The sequence below is a fragment of the Sciurus vulgaris genome (assembly GCF_902686455.1).
Source record: "Sciurus vulgaris genome assembly, chromosome: 2".
Taxonomy (NCBI): domain Eukaryota; kingdom Metazoa; phylum Chordata; class Mammalia; order Rodentia; family Sciuridae; genus Sciurus; species Sciurus vulgaris.
The window spans coordinates 11,629,001-11,651,060 of NC_136462.1; the positions used below are offsets into that span (position 1 = coordinate 11,629,001).

General features: G+C 45.8%; 1 long non-coding RNA gene across 1 annotated transcript; it reads left to right on the forward strand.

Moving 5' to 3' along the window:
• The first annotated feature begins 9,785 nt into the window (after positions 1–9,785).
• Positions 9,786–21,472, forward strand: LOC306651712. The gene is made up of 3 exons (XR_013761188.1): positions 9,786–9,866; positions 20,719–20,987; positions 21,339–21,472. It is a non-coding gene; the product is annotated as an uncharacterized lncRNA (long non-coding RNA).
• Positions 21,473–22,060: the final 588 nt, after the last annotated feature.

Below are 22,060 nucleotides of genomic sequence, written 5' to 3' on the forward strand. Positions count from 1 at the left end.
CACGGCCATTTTTCATCTGATGCCGCCCTTCACACCTTGCCTGTGGCCTGTCCTCCACCTTAGAAGCGCTCCCCAAGGCAGAGGTGCTGGTCCGCCCTGCTCGCCACAGGACATTCCTGCACAGGAGTTCAGGGGACCCCAGGGGGAAGGGCAAAGCCACCCCCCAAGCCGTGCCCTCGGTCATCAACCTCAGTGGCCCAACACACCCGCTCACAAGTGTCTCTGCCTGCTGTCCTGGGCGGAGCTTCTCCATAGCGCCTGTGCTCTTGGCGGCTGGTGACAGACTCTAGACCCAGTGTCGTCACCTTTGGAAGGGCCCAATGTGCTGGTACTTTCCCCATGTATCTTCCTAAGGCAAAGTTGCCGTCAGACTTTCCGAAGTTGACGGTTCAGGTTTTATTTTCTGATTGTGCTTTTGCAGGTCACGTGACAGCAAGAACTCAGTTCTTCTCTGAGATACCTGTCACTAAACCTGGTCCCACTCCAAGTTCGGGACCATCAAGTCCAGCTACTAACTGCTCCTCTCCACCTGGACCTGCAGAGGACAGAATCCAGGTGGGGTTTGGTTTACAGGCCAGAGGAAGTGGAGTGGAGGGGACTTTCCCTTTTCCCTCTGTCCTGCCTGCGGGTCCTCAGCTGAGCCTCCAAGGAAGCCCCAGGACTCAGAGCTGGAAACGCATCTCACGTCTGTCATTTTGCAAACCCAATCCACTTACACACCTGAGCATAAAATCAAGTAAATAGTGAAAAGCTGGAGGAAACTGTAATGATTGCTTATGTCATCCAGGAGGGGAGGCTTTTACATATATTTATTTGGGTCACTCCTATGCGTGAGTAATTCAAGGTCACCAATGTGTCAATCAGAACTGCCTCTCCCATCATTCCCCTCCCAGACACCCCACCTGCCCAGGTCATCTGCCATTTTGGTGTATTCTTTTAGAGGGGTTCTGTGTATTTAAGAAGATCAATATGGAAGTACATTTCTCTCACTGCTTAATGCTCGCCTTTTCCAAAATGCAACCCATCATTTCTTACTGGGATGTGTAGGCCTGCTTCTTCTTATAGGATACAGCTTAATATGCTTTGATAGCAAGCTTATGGGAACAACACAGAGGACAGATAACTTTAAACTTGCATGTAGGACATCTCAGAAAAGTACAGTAAATGGATGGAAGCACCGGCCGAGGAAAATGCACCAATACCATTTAGCTGCCATCAATGAGAAGTTTATTATTATTTTTTAAGTGCAGATTCTGGTATTGCCCAGGAAAATTTGACAAGTTTTTAAAAAAATTATAGTAAAAGGTTGAATTGCTGTAACTTGTTTACTGAAACGTTCTTATTGCCCGAACACTCTCCATCTTGCATTTATATTTAACACTCGCACACAAATGAAAACGGAAAGCTGCCGGTACCCGATTTCTCTCCAGTTTTCCATGATTGCTCAGCAATTGCACAGTACTTAGGTACTTTTGGACCCCAGGGGCAAAAAAACAGGGTTCCAAACCACCAATAACAGGATGAAGAAAAAGGTTTACTCCTCAAAAATGCAATGTTTCCCATCAAGTGGCTTTTTCGGGATGCTCTCCATGAAGGAAGGTGGTGAGCTGAGTGTGTTTTGGCAAATTGCCCCAGCGGGCACCCATAGTGCCTTTAAGGTTGGTGTCCTTAAAAAAGCCAGTAACATAAACCTCTCGGCTCCTGGAAAACACCAACAGCTGCTCTCTGGAGGCACAGCTATGCTCTGAAGTGCCAAGTACCTTCGGGTACCAGACAGTGGAAGTAAAATTTGCAAATCTGAAGTTTAACAAATTTCTGGTAATGTCCAATTGGACGGAGAGCGAGGCCTGTAGTCATGCTGTTGCTCCACCTGTCCAGCAGAGGGTGCACTCTGCAGGGTTTTGTAGCTGGTTGCTTCCGAGTGGATTTGCAGGCAGTCTGCTTTGTTCAAACCAAGGACAGAGGCCACCTCCTTTACCTGCTTCTCCTTCAGTGGAGCTCCGTGAGCTAGCTGCAGTGCTGGCCCTGGAGATGACAGGCAGCACAGTTCCATAACTTATTTCCTACATCTCATCATCAATGTTTTTTTAGAACATGATCTTATACATTTTTTTTTTTTTTTCTTTTTTCGGTACTGGGGATTGAACCCAGGAGCATTTAACCACTGAGCCACATCCCCAGTCCTTTTATTTTTCTTTTGAGACAGGGTCTGGCTAAACTGCTTAGGACCTTGCTAAGTTGCCAAGGTTGGCCTTGAACTTTCGATCCTCCTGCCTCAGCCTCCAGAGTCACTGGGATTACAGGTGTGTGCCACCACACAGATCTGATCCTATAAATTCTTATGAACAGGTGAAATAGTCAATGAGAGCATTTTAAATTTTGATAAATATAGTAAAATCGCTTCCCACAAGGGTCGTAAAAATTTGTGTACCCACTCGAGTTTCTGAAAGTGCCTGTTTTCTCTTTACCTTGGCTACACAATGTACGGCCAATCTATCTCAACAGATCTTTCTCTGCCTTACACTGAAGCTGTGGATTCCATTTAATGTGAGCTGTATATTTAAATGCTACCTGTATCTTCCCTTCTGTGAACATGTGTTCTTTTCTCTCACTCCCTCTTTTTTCTTTGTTCCTTCCTCCCCACTCTTCCTTCCTCCCTCCCTCCCTCCCTCCCTCCTTCCCTCCTTCCTTCCTTCCTTCCTTCCTTCCTTCCTTCCTTCCTTCCTTCCTTCCTTCCTTCCTATCCCATCCTCTCTTCCTCTTTTCACTCTCTCTTTCTTTTAACTGTAAGTACAAGTACTGTACCACTAAACTAAACCCCCAGAAAATTTAAAATTTTTTTGACTCATGAGCTCACTAAATTGCCCAGACTGGCAACCTGGGATCCTTCTGCCTCAGCTTCCTGAGTAGTTGGGATTACAGGCAGGGGCCACAGGACACAGCTTCATAGTCAAATTAATTATATTAATTATTTCTTTTCTGGATTTTGGACTTATGTTCATGATGAGGAAACATACACATGCACATACATACATACATACATAATACACACAAATCAATCTTGTCATCTTTATACTTTCAAAACATTTCAGTTTTTAAACATTAAATCATTGCTTCATCTGGAATGTATTTGCATTACAAATGAGAAAGTCAAAATCAATTGTCTACATGGTTGCATTATCCTGAAAATATTGATTGAAAATTTTTCTTTTTCCCTTTCAAATGTCACATATGTCAAAGATGAAATTAAGAAGGATATTTTAGCCTAAAAATAATGGAAAAACTACAATGTAAAAGATCAATAGAAATGTCAAATTTATGCACATAAAAATGTGCTATCTATAAAATTTAAAAGTAAAAAAAAAAACAAAAAACTTTTTCCCCTTCAAACTAGGACAAAGTACTAGACATTAAAACTACAAAGAACTCCAACGAATAAATGAAAATAAGCAATTGAAAGGAAAATAAGTACAGGTCTAGAGGAATCACTGACAAAATGCAAAGACTAAAACAGAAAAAAATTTACTAATAATTGAGGAGCAGGCAAAGTTTTCTTTTTGACCTAGGACATTTGTCAGTATGGTGCTGGAAATGTTGATATTTGAAGATTTAATGAGGCAGATGCATTACTTGTAGTAAGGTAAATCTGTACATTTTGGAAGAAATTTAGAAACATCCATAAAAAACTTCCAAGTGGTACTTTTCCTATGTATAATTCTGGTTTTGGGAATCTACCTTATGAAAGCAACCCAGATATTAATTTGTGGAATAGGATAAAACTTACAATATTTATTTGTGATAGTGAAATATCTAAAGGAACAAGATATCCATCCACCAAAATACAGGAGCTTAAAAGCGAATGTAAATTTGAATGCTGGAACTGGCTTTCATTGGCATATGAGAGCAGATGGTGTACAATGTTCAGTGACATTACATTGGTAATGTCATAACTGACCATGATGGAAACATTTACATCAAGGAAATTGGCAAATGCTACGAAGAGGTAAATAGGGACCACCTCCCAACACCCATTTGCCAGAACACTACTGCTTGAAATTACATGATATTCATGTAATAGACCATCATGTAAAATAATTATTTTATGACTGAAGCACCAGCTGAAACGGTATAAACACTGTACTCCTAGTTATCACTACATATAGATATATCATTTGTATTTTGTTTTATTTTCCACTTTAAAACAAGTATGAAAAGAATCCACAAAAGACAACCACTTTTTGTTTCTAGGAAGTGATATTAAAGAATAATTTTTAAAACCACTTATATTTTAATAGTTTTATTTACTTATTTACATGTGGTGCTGAGGATCAAACCCAGTGCCTCACATGTACTGGGCAAGTGCTCTACAACTGAGCCACAACCCAAGCCCAGAAGAATATTTTTATTGCTTCGAGTTTTTCATTTTCCAACTACAGAATCCCTGGCTTATGATAGTTTGATTTATAATTGACAATTTTTTGACTTTATCATGGTGTGAAGGAGATATTCACTTAATAGAAATTTTGGATTCAGTTTTGGATTTTTTTTTTTTTTTTTTTTTGGCAGTGCCAGGGATTGAACTCAGGGCATAGTGCTTGCAAGGCAAGCACTCTACCAACTGAGCTATATCCCCAGCCCCTGGTTTTGGATTCTTTACCTGGCCTACTGATGCGGTATGTAAGCTGCAGCTCCCAGTCAGTCACATGATCAGGAGGGTAAACAGTCCACACTGTGGTGTGCTGAACTGCTCAATGGGGGGGCTTGGTAAGTTAGGTGTATTCAGTACCATTTTCAACTTAGGATATTTTCAGTTTACACTGGACTTCTCAAGACATAACCTGATTGCAGCTTGAGAAGCAACAGTGTATGAATTTCATGATCAAAAAATAAAATTTAAATAGAGTAGTTTCTTGTAAATTGTGTAAACTGTGCTTTGGTTGAATTGGTGCTAGTGGTTATTTAGGAGGATGGTATCAGAATTTGGGGAGGATAAAGACAAGCAAGGGATTTGTCTTTCCATGAATGGAACTATTTTCACACATGTACCACACTGTTTTAATTGATGTGGACTTATAACATGTTTTTGTAGCTGGAAGCATAATAACTATTTTACTCTTCTTTTTGAAAAATTATGTTTGCTATGCTAACTTTTTACAAAAGTAACTTTAAAATTGCTTCTGTCAAATTATGAAAAACTTCTGTTGGCTTCATTGTTACTACATTAAATCTTTATTTAATTTGGGCTGAATTGACATCTTTTTCCCATGAGTGTCTTCCCGTTCGGGAATGTGTTCCCTCAATTTTCCTAAATCTTCTTTTATAGCCCTCAGTAAAGTTTTACATTTTGTTTTGTATGGAATCTTTCATTATCTTTTTGGAGTCATCCTTAGAGATTTTTGTTGTTGTTACTGAAGAAGGAGTCGTTTTCCCCCTTCATGTCTTCAAGTCTATTATAGCTGGTATATAAAAAAATTCTATTGACTTTGGCCCACTAGCATGTTTCTGGTCACATGACTGAATCTCGTTATTTTTTAATAGCTTTCTGATGATTCTCCTGGGCTTTCTTGATGTATCGCACTGTCTGACAGTAACATGATTTCATCTCTTCCCCCAGAAATTTCTCTCTCTTATCTGCACTCTGTATGGAGTTGCATCACATGAGAATTTAAGAGCAACGTGGCCTAATACATACAGCCCTGGCATCCTTTTCTTGTCCCAACTTAATGACAATATCTGTGATGCTTCCCCATGGAAACTGAGATTAAGTTTGACATTTTGCTTTTCTTAATTTTAGAAAAATGTTAAAAATTTAAATTGAGAATGAATACCAAATTTTATTAACTGCCCTTGTGACATTTGTTAAGACCGTACACATGCATTTTATTATAGTAGTAGATTAGCTACTATCAAACAGCTTGCCTTCCAAGTTTCTCTGCTCTGTCCTGGTGGATGTTGTTATGAACAAATTTGATCTTTGGGTTTGCTAATGCTTACTTGTTTTTCCACTCGTATTGTATGTCCGTGTGGGTATGTGTGTGTGTAAGCCCAGTGTGCTTCGAGTCCAGGCCAGTGCTGACATCTGCAGGACCTAGGATGAGGTCAAGGCCCTTTGAGCAGAGCCTGAACAGAAGCCCACACGCTCTATGCCTAAGCATCAAAGAGTCGTAAAACAAACTGCTGGACCACTCATATGCATTTCAGCCTATCTTTTCAAATATACTCATCCAATGACAAAAAAATCATGGATAAAGCTATGACTGTATGAATTTTTAGTATGACTACACTGTAGCAAAATAATTTTTAACAATTGAAGCTAATCATTAGTGCATGTCTGCTCTCGTGATGGACAGTCAATATCTGGTTGTGTAATAGAATACACAAGCAGGAAATCCTAAAAATAGTATTTTTTTTATTAAAATTTTTTTATTTCTAAGAACAGTAGTTTGATCTTCACAGTTCGGCAAAATCTCCTATCACTGTGATCAATATTAGCACACAATATTTTCTATTGATAATGAGCTAAAAATTTTAAAATAAAATGAATTTTTTTTTTGGTGCTGGGGATTGAACCCAAGGGTGCTCTACCACTGATCCACATCCCCAGTCTTTTATTAATTAATTAATTAAATTTAATTTTTAAATTTTGAGACAGGGTCTCACTGAACCCTGCTGAGGTTGACCTTGAACTTGCAATCCTCCTGCCTCAGCCTCCTAAGTTGCTGGGATTATAGGCGTGTGTTCCTACACCCAGCTAAAATATAATTAAATGTCAAGTAGTATATATAAAATATGAGGACATTTTTATAAAAACATAATTAAAAATGTAAAAGAAAATTAAAGTTTTCATATTTTTAAATCATGATTTTTTTCTTCTAAAATATTAAAAATTATCTTTTACTAGATGAGGTAATACATATCATAATTAATCTACAATTTTAAGTCAGAATTATTGAAATAAAGCAGAACTTAGATGTAATTTTAATTAAATCTTATTACATAGTTTAGGAAATATAAGACCATCTGCAGTTCTAGCAGAGGTGCCATGTGTAGTTTGTATGGATCAATGTTTAGACAAACCTAGGAATAATATGAATTATTAGAACTAAACATATTCCTTGGCTGTCATGAGCAACTGGGAATATGCTAATTCCTGAGGACCTTCAGAAGCACCCGTTGTAACAACAACAACAACAAAGCAAGAAGATGAATAGTCATTCTTCCAAAAACCGATTCTCCTTTGCCCACAAACCTCCTGCACTTTTGCTGTCTGAGGCGAAGGTTTGGCAAGTCAGCATATTTATCTTCTTTCTTCCCAAGTACTCCATCCTTCCCAGACTCCATGCAGGGTCTGTCTCCAAAATCAACAGAAATGCAACCCACAATCCCTCCCAGCTTCTGCACACACTCATCTTTTGTTCCGATGATGTGGACAAGAGACAAGGAGTGTTTCTCTTTCTATGTCCTAAACAGTGTCAGTGGATAAGAATGGGTGCTTAGGATTGTGTGGTCAGCACCAAGCACTCAGCCCTGAGACAGAGATGCCATCTGTTCTTTAATTCATTTGTGTGTGCATATATATGAATACGTTTCTGTGACTTACCTTCACGTGGACCAACAACCAAAGTGTGTGTGTGTGTATATATACACACACACACATACAAACTCACATTTCATATATATGTATTTATATACTTTCCCTCCATATGTATATTTCTCAAGTTTATCATCTATCTATTTATCTATCATCTATTTTTCTATCTATCAAGAGGAGCAAAAGCAGATGAAGTAACGTGTCAGTAGCTAGTAAATCTAGGAGATACACGGCTGATCATCGTGCAAGTCTCTTAACTCTTCCTTGTATTTGATATTTAAAACCTTGCTTGCTTCTTTCCTCTGATTTGTTTTGATTTCAGCCTGTCTTTAACAGAGCTACGCTCTGTGTAGGGAGCCAGTCCTGGGGGGGCCTTGGGCATCCCGCGATTGACCTCTTCCCTGTACGACTGTCAGGGGACCAGCAGGTTTGGGAGTTTGCCAGATACGTACCTCGGAGGAGAAAAAAGAATTGAAAATAAATGCGTGGGGTGGTTCTAACAATTGGACTCGGGCTCCGGGGGAGGAGAGAGATGGAGGCACGAGGGAGGCTGAAAGGGGAGGCACCGGGAGTCAGTGAGGGAAGATTCTGGAGTGAGATGCTTGGGGTTGGTGTGCTGCAGCCAAGGACAAGGCTCAGCTTCCAAGAGCATCACTTCAAGAATGGTCAATTACTGGTCATGACCGCTTCTAGGGATCAGAGGGAAAGACTGTTGGGAGTGAGAAGCATCAAGGGCTTAGCAGAAGGAGTCTGAGTGTATTTCCTAAACGCTCCAGAGCCAGCCGCAAGCAGCTGAATGCAGGACCTCCTTCCACACTACCTTGGACAGGGCACTTCGCCTGTCTGCGACTCAGTTTCCTCCTCTGCGAAACAAGGCTGTAGCATGATCAGTGTAGCACGGGGCGTGGCCCAGTGCAGTTGGGCTGTTAGTACCATTGGATGGAACCTTGAAACTACTGCTATTGAACACCTTTGATCCCCCAAAATGGTGATTTCGTAGAGTTCAAGCTAATATTTGAACATTTTATTCTTTTCAACACAGGTCATGTATTATATTTCCAGTGCAGTACAGCTTAATAATTTGCAGTGCTGTTTTATAATTTCCTAACTTGGGGGCTTGTAAGGTAGATTTCCTCAGGATTTAAGGGCTCAGATGTTTGAAAAAAGTGCACATCTCAGGAGCGGCCACTGAACCATAGGCTCCCCACTGTCCTGTGGCAGAGGGGACGTCCTTCTGGAGGACTCTGGGTGTGAAAACCCGGAAGGGATGTCCCAATTGCTGCAGCAACACCCGGTTCAATAAGTGGTCCTGAGCTACAGAGCTAGTCTGTTCTTGACCTTGAGTGCCAGATGCTAACTGCTTGGGGGTAGAAAGTTCCGGGGCATGCCAATAACCAGAGTTGGGCTGCTCATACTCATGACCTTGCTCCACTTGCTTTGAAGAAACTTTCCCACAATACCCTTTTAATGATAAAACATTTAATAAACGTGCTGAGCTTGCAGGCTGAACCACCAAGCCCAGCCTTTTTCTCTATTTGTGGGTCAGTCTGTCTTTTCTCCCTCTTCTCATCACCTGGTCCAGTAATCTCCGTGGAGTAAATTGTCCTGCAGGTCATGACAACTGGCACCAAAGTTGGGTCCACACATTTGCACAACATGCATGTCTGTCTGCTGAGCTCCCCTGTCCTGGGGTCCAGGGTCTGCATGACTCGGGTTCAGGGACTGATTTCTTCCTGCCCACCAGTGGTCATCTCTCTCTGGATATTGGCCAGCCTCAAGGTTGGCTCCCAAAGGCCAGGGCCTGGGTGATAAGCTCTGCCAAAGACGTGGGGAACCCAGGACTCCAAAGGGCAGAAGTAGGTGCCAGAGCTGAACCTGCTGAGCCCTGGCAGATGCCGGGAGAAGGGGCCCTGTAGCCAGGCTCCACGGCCAGGGCTCCTTGGCACAGGGTTCTGGGTCTGAGCCCTTCTGAGCGAGGCCGATTCCCCACTGCTGCAAAATGCCATCGATGATCTGATTACCACGGGCACAGGATGTTTTGTCCTTGGCTTGGCAACTTTTTATTTATTGATTCACTTCCTGTTGGGTTTCTCTGTCAAGACTCGGCATCAAAGAACTTGAAAATGAACTCTGTGTGCACATGAAAGCATTGCGTCACCAGGGCTGGCACTTCTCCCTGACCACGTAGGATGAAAATGTCACGTCGCTGGTCCTTGGGAGTCATTTGGCACGAGGACTTTATTTTGGAAGAGCTGAGGAACAAGATAATGAGAAGGTGGGTCCTTGTTTAGCTGATCTTTTGAGTCACGAATTCTAAAGATGGGAGGACCTTAGGAACGTGCAGTCCAGCTGCTTGCTAATGGAAGAATCCACGATGTCAGTTGGAAGTGATTAAAAGGCTCTGGCTCTGAGATCGTAGTTCCTCTGAGGACTCTCAGGCAAAGTCGTCCATCTTCTGTCCCCCCAAAGGCAAGACTCAGGCTTTGCAGTTCGGAGCCACCTCCACTGGGCATCCTGGGAGGGTCTCCCTCTGTTCTCAATTCCAGTGTCCTGGCAGAAAGGCTGGGGACAGCACACAGGAGAGCAAGAGCCCTGGCCAGGTAGGCCAGGGGACACGCTTTCAGAAGAGGGACAATGAGTGAGGGCTGTGAGTGATGCATTGATTCTGGAAGGTTCCCTGGGCACTGAGGGCGGGTCAGGAAGGGAGAGACAAACAGGGAGCAGGGATGCTTCCCTGTGGGGAGGTGGGCGTTGACTAGTGGACACCCGGCCTGGCCTGCTGCTGCCCAACGCCTTCCGTGTGTGGTTCAAACCCAGATGGCAGGCAGAGGGCAGGGGTCCGGAGTCTGGGATTCTGCATACACCCCTCATGAAGCCTGGGTTCAAACCCGGTCTTTCTGATTCCTGCACTCCCCCTGCCACCCTGGGGACAGCTGCTCCTGGAGTGGGCACGGCAGGATGGGCTTCATCCCACCATCTACAAAGCCCCCTGGGTCCCTGGCATCTCCTTGTTGTTCTTCCCAAATTGATGTTTATCAAGGTGGAGTTGGTGGTTCTGAGCAGGAAACTCTCCATGGGCTTAACGACGGCTTTCTCTGTGAAAAGGAAGCGGGACAAGTCACCTTCCTGGGAGCTTCTAAGACAAGAGGGTGGAGAGCACACGTGCCTTTCTGGAGAAGCTGGGTGGTTCCCCTCAGAACCTTCTAGAAGACACCAAACTTGGGTCTCAGGCCTTCCCTATGGGAAGATCACCAAAATAAACTTGGGACTTCCCAAGGGACCCTACGTCTCGTGCTTCAGAAATACGAGAAACTCAGTGCGGTGGGGAATTAGGGTCAATTGCCTTGAGCCTTTTAGGTGTGAGATTTCCGAGGTATCTAGAGTCCCGCAGTTATTCCCAGTACTTGGCTTTTGTTCTCTTCCTTATTTCAGGTGGGCTTTTGAATGGGTGAAGTCTGCCCCTAACCCTCTGCCAGGTACCAAAGCCCCTTCCCAAGGCAAACACTTGGGAGCACCTTGCATGTTTTTGCGGGAACATTCTCTTCCCGCGCAGACGGCAGCACTGGGCCCACGCTCTCCTGCGCCCAGCTCCTCACACGCATTTGGTCTATTCTAGCGACCTCCCGTGTTAGTCACAGAGGACCACAGCGTTTATCCATTCCTCTTGTCAGCGTCACATCCACTGTGTGCCTGGAACGTCTTTCTTATCACCATTGTTTATTGGTGACTTTTGGGGTGTTTGCTTTTTTTTTTTTTTTTTTTAATTCTCTTGCAATTTTACATGATGCCTGCAACGAATGACTTTGAACACACGGCATTTCTGCTCTGGTATTGTGGATACCTGTGGGTAAACCCTAGAAATGGAATCGCTGGGTCAAAGGCCCTACACGCTTTCAGTTGTGAGAGGTAGCATCACATTTCCCTCTTACAGAGGCTGCTCCCATTTATATTTGCCCCAGGAAAATATGCCCACACTTTTATCAACAAATATTTTATCTTTGTTAATCTGTCAGATAAAATAGGGGTTTCACTTGTGATTCTAATCTGCATTTCTCTTTACCTGAGTGAAGTTAAATATATTTTCATACAATTAAGAGCCAAAGTTAATTTGTTTTGTTATAAACAATCACACACACACACACACACACGCATATGTATTTTCTTATGATACTAAAGATTAAATCCAGAGGAGTGCTGCCATGTAGCTACATTCTCAGCCTTTTTTGAAACATCATTTTGAGACAAGGTTTTACTAAATTGTTGAGTCTGGTTTTGAACTTGCTGACCACCTCCCTCAGCCTCCTTAGCTGGGATTATAGAGTTGCACCACTGTATCTGGCTTCAATAAATATTTTTCAATGAATATTGAGTTATTGGTCTTTTCATAATGTATATATAAGTGAAATATCCTTTTTCAATGATAGAAGCTGTATTTCTTTAATTTTTTTCATATTTTGACTCCACTTAGTTTTTGTCATACAGAATTTTTTTTATTTGTGCATGAACTTACCAATCTTTGGAAATATGCCTCTTGGTTTATTTCTTAGTTAGAAGGCATTCCATACTCCAAAGTTTCAAGTATTTCTCTCATTATTGCTTCTAGTAGTTTTAGCTTCATTTTTAAGGTTTACATATTTGATGTTTAAAATTTATCCTGTAAATGTATCAGCTAGGATAAGATAGTGTATGCGGCAGTAACAAAGAATCCCCACAGATTTACAGTAGAAAATAACAAAGACTAATTTTTGTATTTGTTCTTTTTAGATCTACATGACAATAGAGTGTATTTTGACACACATACATGGAGTATAACTTGTTTTAGTTACAATCTTGTTCTTGTTGTACATGATATGGAGTTTCACTGGTCATGTATTCATATATGAATATAGAAAATTTATATCTGATTCATTCTACTGTCTTTCCTATTCTCATCCCCTCCCTTCCCTTCATTCCCCTTTGTCTAATCCAATGACCTTCCATTCTTCCCCTCCTCTCTCTTGTTGTGTGTTGGCATCCTCATGTCAGAGAGAACATTTGGCCTTCAGTTTTTTAGGACTGGCTTATTTCACTTAACATGATCCATCCGTTGCTGACAAATACCATAATTTCCTATTCTTTGTGACTGAATAATATTCCACTGTGTATATATGCCACATTTTTCTTTATCCATTTATTCATTGAAGGGCACCTAGGTTAGTTCCACAGCTTAGCTATTGTGAATTGAGCTGCTATAAACATTGATGTGACTGTGTCACAGTAATATGCTGATTTTAAGACCTTTGGGTATAAACCAAAGAGTGGAATAACTGGGTCAAATGGTGATTCCATTCCTGTTTTTTAGAGGAATCTCCATACTGCTTTCCAGAGTGGATGCACCAATTTGCAGTCCTACCAGCAATATGTGAGTGAACATTTCCTCACCAACATTTGTTGTTTCTTGTATTCTTGATAGTTACCATTCTGACTGGAGTGATATGAAATCTCAGTGTAATTTTAATTTGCATTTCTCTAATTGCTAGAGATGTTGAACATTTTTTCAGATACTTGTTGACCATTCACATTTCTTCTGTGAATTGTCTGTTCAGTTCCTTTGCCCATTTTTTAATTGGGTTATTTGTTTTTAGTGTTAAGTTTTTTGAGTTCTTTATATATCCTGGAAATTAATGCTCTATTTGAGGTGCAGGTGGCAAAGATTTTCTCCCATTCTGTAGGCTCTTTCTTCACATTTTTGATTGTTTCCTCTGCTGTGAAGAAGTTTTTAGTGTAATACCATCCATTTATTGATTCTTGATTTTACTTCTTGTGCTTTAGGAGTCTTGTTGAGAAAGTCGATTCCTAAGCCAACGTGATAGAGAGTTGGGCCTACATTTTCTTCTAGTTCGTGCAGGGTCTTTGGTCTAATGCCTAGGTCCTTGATCCACTTTGAGTTGAATTTTGTACAGGGTGAGAGAGAGGGGTTCAACTTCATTCTGCTGCATATGGATTTCCAGTTTTCCCAGCACCATTTGTTGAAAAGGCTGCATTTTCTCCTTTGTTTAGGATGACAACTTTGTCTAGGCTGAGGTAACTGTATTTATGTGGGTGTGTCTCTGTGTCTTCTATTCTGTTCCATTGGTTCAAAGACTAATTTATTACTTACAGTATGTGTCCTGTTTTGATGAGCCAAGGACTCAGGGACCCAGCTGACAAGTGGAACCTTGGGAACATGGTTGGCCACTGTGGCAGAGGCGTGGAGAGATGGTGAACCACACTGGCTCCAAACGCCTCTCCTTAAAAGTGATGCACTCTTGTCTGATTGGTGGATTGCAGCAAATCCCAAGGTCAGGAGGAGAGGGAAAGGAGAATACCCGTGAACGGCAGCAGTGACCACTTACCAGAATTACAGGTTCGACATTTCGTTTCCAGATGACACCATGTTATCTCAGTCCTACGTAATGACGGATCCACCTTCTCCACTGATTTGAAGCATATTTTCATATTCTACACTCTGCTACCTATTGGGTCATTTACATATTTCCTCTTTTGTTTTACCCACCAGTCTTTCTTCTTCTGTAGGGTACAGTTCTGATGACACCCATGAATTGCGTACCATTCAATGACCAACCATACATACAACGGCGATTCTATAATACATCACCTTGTGACACTGCTTGTGTCCATCACTCCAACGTTCACACATTGGTAACATCACCTCTTGATGCATTTCTTAAAATGTATCTCTGTTGTTAAGTTACACATGACCATATATTTTTATGGTTAATTGTAATTTTATTGTTCATAATTCATTGTTAAAGGTTTTAGACTATGCTTTACTATCTTGTAGGACTAGCCCTCACTCCAAAGGCTTTTGTTTTTTTCAGAATTATACTGACTTTTATGACATCTTTCATGGGAATTTTATTTACTTATTTATTTTTGGTATTGGGGACTGAACCCAGGGGCATCTAACACTGAAAATTCCCAGCCCTTATTATTTTATTTTGATACAAGGTCTGGCTAAGTTGCTGAGGCTGGCTTTGAACTTGGATCCTCCTCCCTCAGCCTCCTGAGTCACTGGGATTACAGGCAGGTGCCACCAGGCCTGGCTGCATCGGCATTTTAGAGAATCAGGTAAAATCATGTCATTTCCTCTTGCTCCAGCCTGTCCTCAGTGCATGCCGAGTGTTCCTACTCAAGTCCGCCAAGTGCCTTCTTAATTGCTCAAGTCTGTGTTCCCGAGCAGCACTTAAAGGCTTTCCTCATCCAGGGCTAGCCAACGTCTCGGGTTTGGTCCTGAGTGTCTGTCATTGTTATTGTATGAAAACGAGGTCATTCTTCCTTCCTTTTCCTCCTTCCTTCTTCTCCTTCCCCCTCTTCTCCTGCTCCTTCTCCTGCTCCTTTTCTGTATGTGAAAGTTGTCAAGTTCTCCAAACTCTTTTTAAATCACTAACCCAGAGGCAGAGAGCGAGCGCAGCAGGCGCACCCCAACATCAGCTCGAGGCCAGTCGGTTGCTCCAGGACACTTTCTTTCCTGACTCACCGGCAGCGACAATAAGCTTGGGCTCTGGGGCTGTTGTTTACAGGGCTAGTGTGTTGGGGACGTCACTGAGGTGGTGGCAGTTTAATATTAAGGCAGTAAAAGCATCTTTTTGAAAACTCTCAGCTTCGGTAAGAGAGGTGCTTCCCAAGCAGTGACGCAAACGGAGCCATCGCCTGACCCAGCGCTCCCGACAGCAGGTGCTCTAGCGGAGAGCTCTGGCATAGCGGAGCCCAGCCCCAGCGTGCTAGAGCTGGAGGGGCCTTAAAATCAGTGCTTCTCAGCCCTGGTGGCCTAAGAGAAGCACCAGGGAGCTGGTGACAAACACGGATTCCCAGGCTCACCCCAGGCCAATGACATCGGAACCCGAGGGCGTGAGGCCCCGGGATCCTGGTCATTTGAGAACTTCCCAGGTGATTTTGTTGGACAGCTGAGGTGCAGAACCACCACTTTAGATGAAGCCCCTCACCGAGCAGGAGGACCGTGGTAAGCCAACCACCGTGGCCAGGCTGAGACCAGAACCGGCCTCCAGGAGCCCGGGCCTGGGAGCAGCGGCAGGGCGTCCAGAGGCTGCCCGTGATGGGTGTGCCCAGGGCGTCAGGGTCACGAGTCATTTGGGGCGATGTTGCCCTGTTCCATAAGGCAGGGGTGTGAAGCCCGCTGGGTGGCTTGCCCAACGTCACACAGCTTAAAGGGCAGCGTTCAGGGACAAGCCAGGGCCAGCTTCTCACCCGTGTCGCGGAGGGGCTGGGGTACTCACGGCCATGTCTCCTTCCCGAAATAAGAAGTTACATAAAGCAACTTGTTGAAAAGGTGAACGTGTTCATGGCTGCAATCAACCCCTTTCAATCTTGAGATCCTCCTTAGGGAGCAGAGCCGTCGGCCTGGGGCAGGTGGGGAGGGCGAGGGCCACCAGCTGGTCCTTCCGCCTGAATTCCCTGTGGTTCTCCCCTGGGAGAAGCAACGTGGAAAAGCACAGGGATCTTCCCCCCTAGCACGGGGGAAGGTGAAGACAGAAAGAGAACCGTGGGAGCCACTGAGGGACGAGCCACTGAGGGACGCGCCACTGAGGGACGCGCCACTGAGGGACGCGCCACTGAGGGACGCGCCCCTTGTCCCCATGACTCAGCTCATGTGAATAGTGCGGCAGTGAACCTGGGGACAAAGAGCTCTCTGGGATCCTGCTTCCTGTTCTCTTAAGTTCTCTTAAGAGGTGGGGCTGCAGGACGCCCGGTAGGTCCCCGTTTGAGTTTTAGAGGACCCACCACACTTCCCACTCAGCCGCCCACTTGACGTGGCTCCGGCAGCGCACAAAGTGCTCTCGATTCTCCACAAACTCAGGTGCTGGCTGGTGGTGGGTTTATTTTTGTTTTGTTTTGTTTTGGTTCTGGGGTTTGAACCCAGGAATGCTCTACCTCTGAGCTACATCCCAGCCCTTTGTATTTATTTTTTTATTTTGAGACAGGGTCTTGCTGAGTTGCTGAGGCTGGCCTTGAACTGGCGGTCCTCCAGCCTCAGCCTCCCGAGTTGCTGGGGTTGCAGGTGTGCACCACCGTGCTGGCTTCCTCGTGGCGTTCCCTTCCACTTCCTGGTGACGAGTGGTGTTGGGCCTCTTTTCACGTGCCCATTGCCTGTCGCCTGTCTTTCTTGTCCTTCCCCCACTTTTTCCCCCACAATTTTTAAATTGGTGCATTATTGTCATACACATTGAAGGGATTTGTTGTTGCCTATTCGTACTTATGCCCAAGATAACAATGCAATCTGGCCAGCATCACTTCCCAGCCTTTCCGCCTCCTGTTCCTCTGCTGACCTCCCTTTGATTTTCATGAGACCCACCCCACCTTTCTTTTTCTTTTTCCTCTCTAGCTTCAGCACATGAGAGAAAACATGTGACCCTTGACCTTCTGAGTTTGACTTACTTCTTTTAACACTATGGTCTCCAGTTCCATCCATTTTCCGGCAAATGACATAATTTCATTTTTCTTCATGGCTGAATAAAACTCCACTGTGTATATAGACCACATTTTCTTTGTCCATTCATCCACTGGTGGGCACTTGGGCTGCTTCCACAGTTCGGCTGTTTGGAATTGTGCTGCTCTACGTGTTATGCATGTATCACTGTCGCATGCTACTTTAATTCTTCAGGATGAATACCGAGAGTGGTAAAGCTGGGTTACAGGGTGGCTCCTTGCCTAGGTTTTTGAGGAACATACATACTGATTTTAGTGGTTATATGATTTACAGACCCACCACCAGTGTGAAGGTGTTCCTTTCCTCCACATCCTCTCCAGCGTCTATTATTGTTTGTTTTCTTCGTGACTGCCCTTCTGACTGGTGTGAGATGAAATCTCAGTGCAGTTTTGCATTTCCCTAATTGCTAACAATGTTGAACATGTTTTATATATTTTGTTGGCCATTTGTGTTTCTTCCTTTGAGGAGTGTCTGTTTAATTTGCTTGCCCATTTATTAATTGGGTTAGTTTTTTGGTGTGAAGTTTTTTGAGTTCTTTATGTATTGTATATCTAGATATTAATCCTTTGTCAGAAGAATAGCTAGCAAAGATTTTCTTCCATTCTATGGGCTCTCTCTTCACATTCTTAGTCATTTCCTTTGCTATGCAGAAACCTCTAACTTGATGCCATCCCATTCATTAACTCTTGGCATTATCTCCTGAGCTTCAGGGATTCTATTGAGAAAGTCATCGCCTGTATTTATTGCCTGTGCTGGAATTTGCTCGGAGGAGTTGCTTCGTTTCTGTACTAATTCCCAGGTCTTTGATCCATTTTTAGTTGATTTTTGTGCAGGGTGAGAGATGAGGGTCTAGTTTCCCCACTTGTTTGATTGGTGGGAGCTCTTAAGTATTTTCTGCATTAAGTCCTTGTCAGCTATACGGTTTGCAAATATCCCCTCCTATTCTGGCGGTGGCTTACCCACGAGGCATGTGCAATGAAATATCAGTCAGCCTTAAAATGTAAGAAACCCTGAAACATATGACAACGTGCATGACCCCTAAGGACGTTTTGCTAAATGAAATAGACCAGTCACAGAGGGACAAATACCCTGTGATGCCACTGACGAGAGGTTTCCAATACGGTCAAACCAATGCAAAGAGAATGGCGACTGTGGGGTAGGGGGAGGGGAAACTGGGAGCTGCCAATCAACAGGTATGAAGTTGCAATTAGGCAAGATGAAGGCGTTCTAGGGAGCTGCAGTCCAGCCCTGTGCCTGTGGTTCATGCTGCTCTGCTGACCTGGAACAAAGGGCAGATCTCATGCTAAAAGTCCTTGGTTATAATAAAAGGAAAAAGGAGAGGGATTCAGCAGGACCAGTGCCCTTCCCAATGCATTTCTGCTGAGCCACCGGGGGCTTGCTGTGTTTTGGTGTGGCCAGCCCTGGACCCAGTAGGCGAGCCCCCGCACCTGCGTGGAGTGCAGAGCCAGTCCGTTTTAAGGGGCACGCCTTCTGGGCTCTCCTAACGTGCAGCAGGGCTTCTGGGGAGCTCGGGCAGCCAGCATCATCGGATCGCTTTCCTTGGCTGCCCTCCCCAGGAGCAGGGCAGTCAGGGGGACACCAAGGCTGGCTTGGTGGCTTGAACTCTTCTTGTCTAGCAGGCCCCTATGGCCCTGGCTCTGTCTGCAAGGAGACCTCTAGACCCGCTAAGCGACAAGACTGTAGGGGGAAAGGCTAGCTCCAAACCCTCTGAAAACAACACCTGCTTTGCTCAGGGGGTCTGTGAAGTGTTCTATCCTGTCTTCCTGCTGCCCCCCTCTGCCAGTCATGTCCCAGGGCTCCGCTTTCTTTTTCCCCAGCCTGCTCTGTGTGCATGTGTGTGCACGGCGCACACATGCACGCGTGTGAGACAGGGTGCACCTCAGTCTTCGCCTTCTCCCTGGCTCTCTTCCGTGCTCCTGATGTTGGAACCGCCCCGGTCTGCTCAGGGTGCCAGCCAGCCAGACTGGATCACCTGCAGATGCAGAGTGGGCTCAGACATGGTTCAGTCTGTGGTAGGAGCGTACTTGCTGACATGCGCAGCAGAGCGCTTGGGTGCAGAAGAGGCTGGCAGGGTGCCCTGGGCTTGTAGGAGGCAGACTTCTCTTCTATTTGGGGGGTGCTGAGAGGCAGTTGCTTATCCTCTCAGTCCCTGAGTGTCCTCGGCTGTCAAATGCGGGGAGCCCTACTTGAGGAGGGGTTTGCAGGGCCGCGTGAGTGTCCCTCAAGTTCCGAAACAGTGCCTGGCAGAGGCCAAATGTCACTGTGGCTTCCAGTGACCAAGGTGGGCTCAGAGTCACCATGCCACTTACAGCCACACAGCTAGCAGCTGGCATCCAGTCACCTCCTAGCTCCCTTGGTCCCCAGAGTCTTTCTGAAGTGCCACTGGCTTCTCCTTGTCTTTCTTGAACTAGAATCTATTTGTCATGGTGTAACTGTCTCACATTCTAGCAGAGCGTCTGTCTCCATGTCGCTGGTGCTTGCTTGTCCCAGAAGCAGGCTAACCTTTGAGCTTCCTCGTTGCAGGAATCTCGGGCCGTAGCACATCTGGAGGGCCCCTCCTGGCCTAGGTATTGTGAGATGATTGGACCACATCATCTCTAAGAATGTGGGAGCCTGGCCAAACTGGAGGGACATAGACATACGAGTCTCTTCAATGGGGACAGTCAGAGGTAGGGTGCACGGAGCCACCTCAGTGGTGATGGGCCTCCAGTGGGTCCATAGCAATGTGTGAGAATGCCGAATCTGGAGCAGCTGCTTGAGGTCCCCAGCACGAGGCAGGGCTGGCTTCAGGGGACCATGCAGACCTGCACCAGACTCGACTCAGCCTCTAGTGCTGAGCACGCTCTGGGTGGGGCTGCATGATGTTGGCCAGGCAGGCCTGAGGAGAGCCCCCAGTGGCTGAAATGGACTGTCCTGCAACCCCATAGGATAGAGGGCCAACAGATCATGTTTCATCTGGGGAAACTCAAGGAAGAGGGCACTGTGGACCAGCAGAGGTGTGACCAGCAGTCGCACCTGCTGGGTGCTCGGCCCCACGGGTATTCATTCTGTGGCATCTCTCCGGAGGCCTCTGTGGCCAGCCTACGTGCAGGAGATAGGCCGCGAAGGGACGCTTGGCCATTGCCTGAGCTCCTTCCCCACGCCGAGGGCTGGGATCCCCTGATGGAGAGGGCCTTGTTGGTGCTGCCTTGAAGAGGAGTTGCTTTGGGTCTTGAGTCAGTCCTCTCCGGGAGCGAGCTCACCGGGGGCAGGCAGCGGGCAGCTGGTGCTTGCAGGCACTGCTCTGCGTTAGACTCTGTGCAGCATCGGTAATTTCACGGCAGACTCCAGGCCCATGCTGTGGTGCCCAGTGGCAGTGGATTAACTCCTTAGGGCTGTCAGAGCAGTGACCTCCGACTGGGTGGCTTCCAATGACAGAAGTCCATTCTCTCACATTTCCAGAGGTCAGAAGTCCACAATGGAGGTGTTGGCAGGACCACGCTCCTGGAAGGCCTGTGGGGAGGAAGCCTCGGGTCGCCCAGCTCCGGTGGCTCCAGGCCACCCCTGCTGCTGCATCCCGCTGCTCTCTGCTCTGGCTTCACGTGGCCTCCTCCTCTGTCCATGTCCTCTCTTCTTCTAGCTCTTAAAGGATGCTTGTCACTGCATTTGTGCCCTTGGATAGTCCAAGATGATCTCATCTCCAGATCCTCAACTAGTGACATCTGCAAGGACCTTTTTTCTAATCAAGATCATGGGCCCAGGGCCACTCTCCAGCCCCTCAGGTGGTGACAACAGTGCACTCCTCCAGCACTTACCTGTTGTGAGGACAGCTCTGAGCACCTCTCCTTGTTGGCTCCTTGCACCTCCGTGTCCTTGCCCAGCAGGTGCTAATATCACCCCTGTGCGCAGGTAAGGGGCTTCTTCCCATTCATACAGCAGATCAAGGCCTGAAATTTGCTGCAAAGTACGAATCAAGTGGAAATTGAACCTGGTTTCTAGCCACTAGGCTGCCCTGCCCCTGGGTGAAGTGGGCCATTGGTGGGCATGGAGATAACTCATGGGCCTTTGGTGTCACCAGCTCCTGTGCTCCCAGGGCCTTCTTGCCTCTGGGTGTTGCACAAATGGGCCTGAGGACAGGAGTTCCAGTGTGGCCTGTGGGTGCAGGCTGGACTTCTTACTGGGCGCTGAAAGGCTGAATCGCCAGGGTTGCTGGGTCCCAGATGGCAGTTCCAGCTCTGACCCTTCTTCTCAACACCCTAGGTTGGCTTGATCTGCTCATTTCTTTCCTCCTAAAATAGAAGATCAACCCCATCCTCACCATATGCTCCCAAACCCCACCCCAAGAGCAGCCACTCAGATCGGGGTGTGCTGACGTCAGGGCCCTTCTTGCCGGGATGTCGAGTGCCAAAGGCCTTGGCTTCTCCACAGGTCTCGTGCAGGGTGGGTTCCTGCCCCAACCCTCACCCCATCACTGAAGTTCTGTGAGCACACGCCCAGTGCCTGGCATACAGCAGGCACTCAATTGATGCTTGTGGAATGAATAATGGAGGAACCGTTCAAGAGGGACAGCCCATCCTGTGCTGGGATCCCCTCTTGGCCTCTCTTGGGACTGAGAGAGGAGCTGGGACTCTGCTGTCGCCCTGTGCTCTCTTGCTGTCAGGCCTCTGCTGCTGCAGCCTCCATTCAGTCCCAGCAGGACCACAGGAGACACCTGCTGAGGCTGGCGGGAGCTTAGGCTGAGGCAGGCTGCCCCCCAACACCTTCACCCTTCTCAAGCAAGAGAAGTCCTGAGGCTTAACCAGCAGGTGGTCATCTGAGATAGGAGCTCTATCTCCCCGCTCCTCTCTTGCAGCGAGGTGCACCACGCATCCGGGACTGGCCACAGGATCTGAGCTGGAGGCGTGTGTAACTTGTGTGCTGAGCCATCAACAGGAATGGGTTTGTCCTTCCCTTCTCTTGCCTGCTTCTTGCTGGTTGGAAGT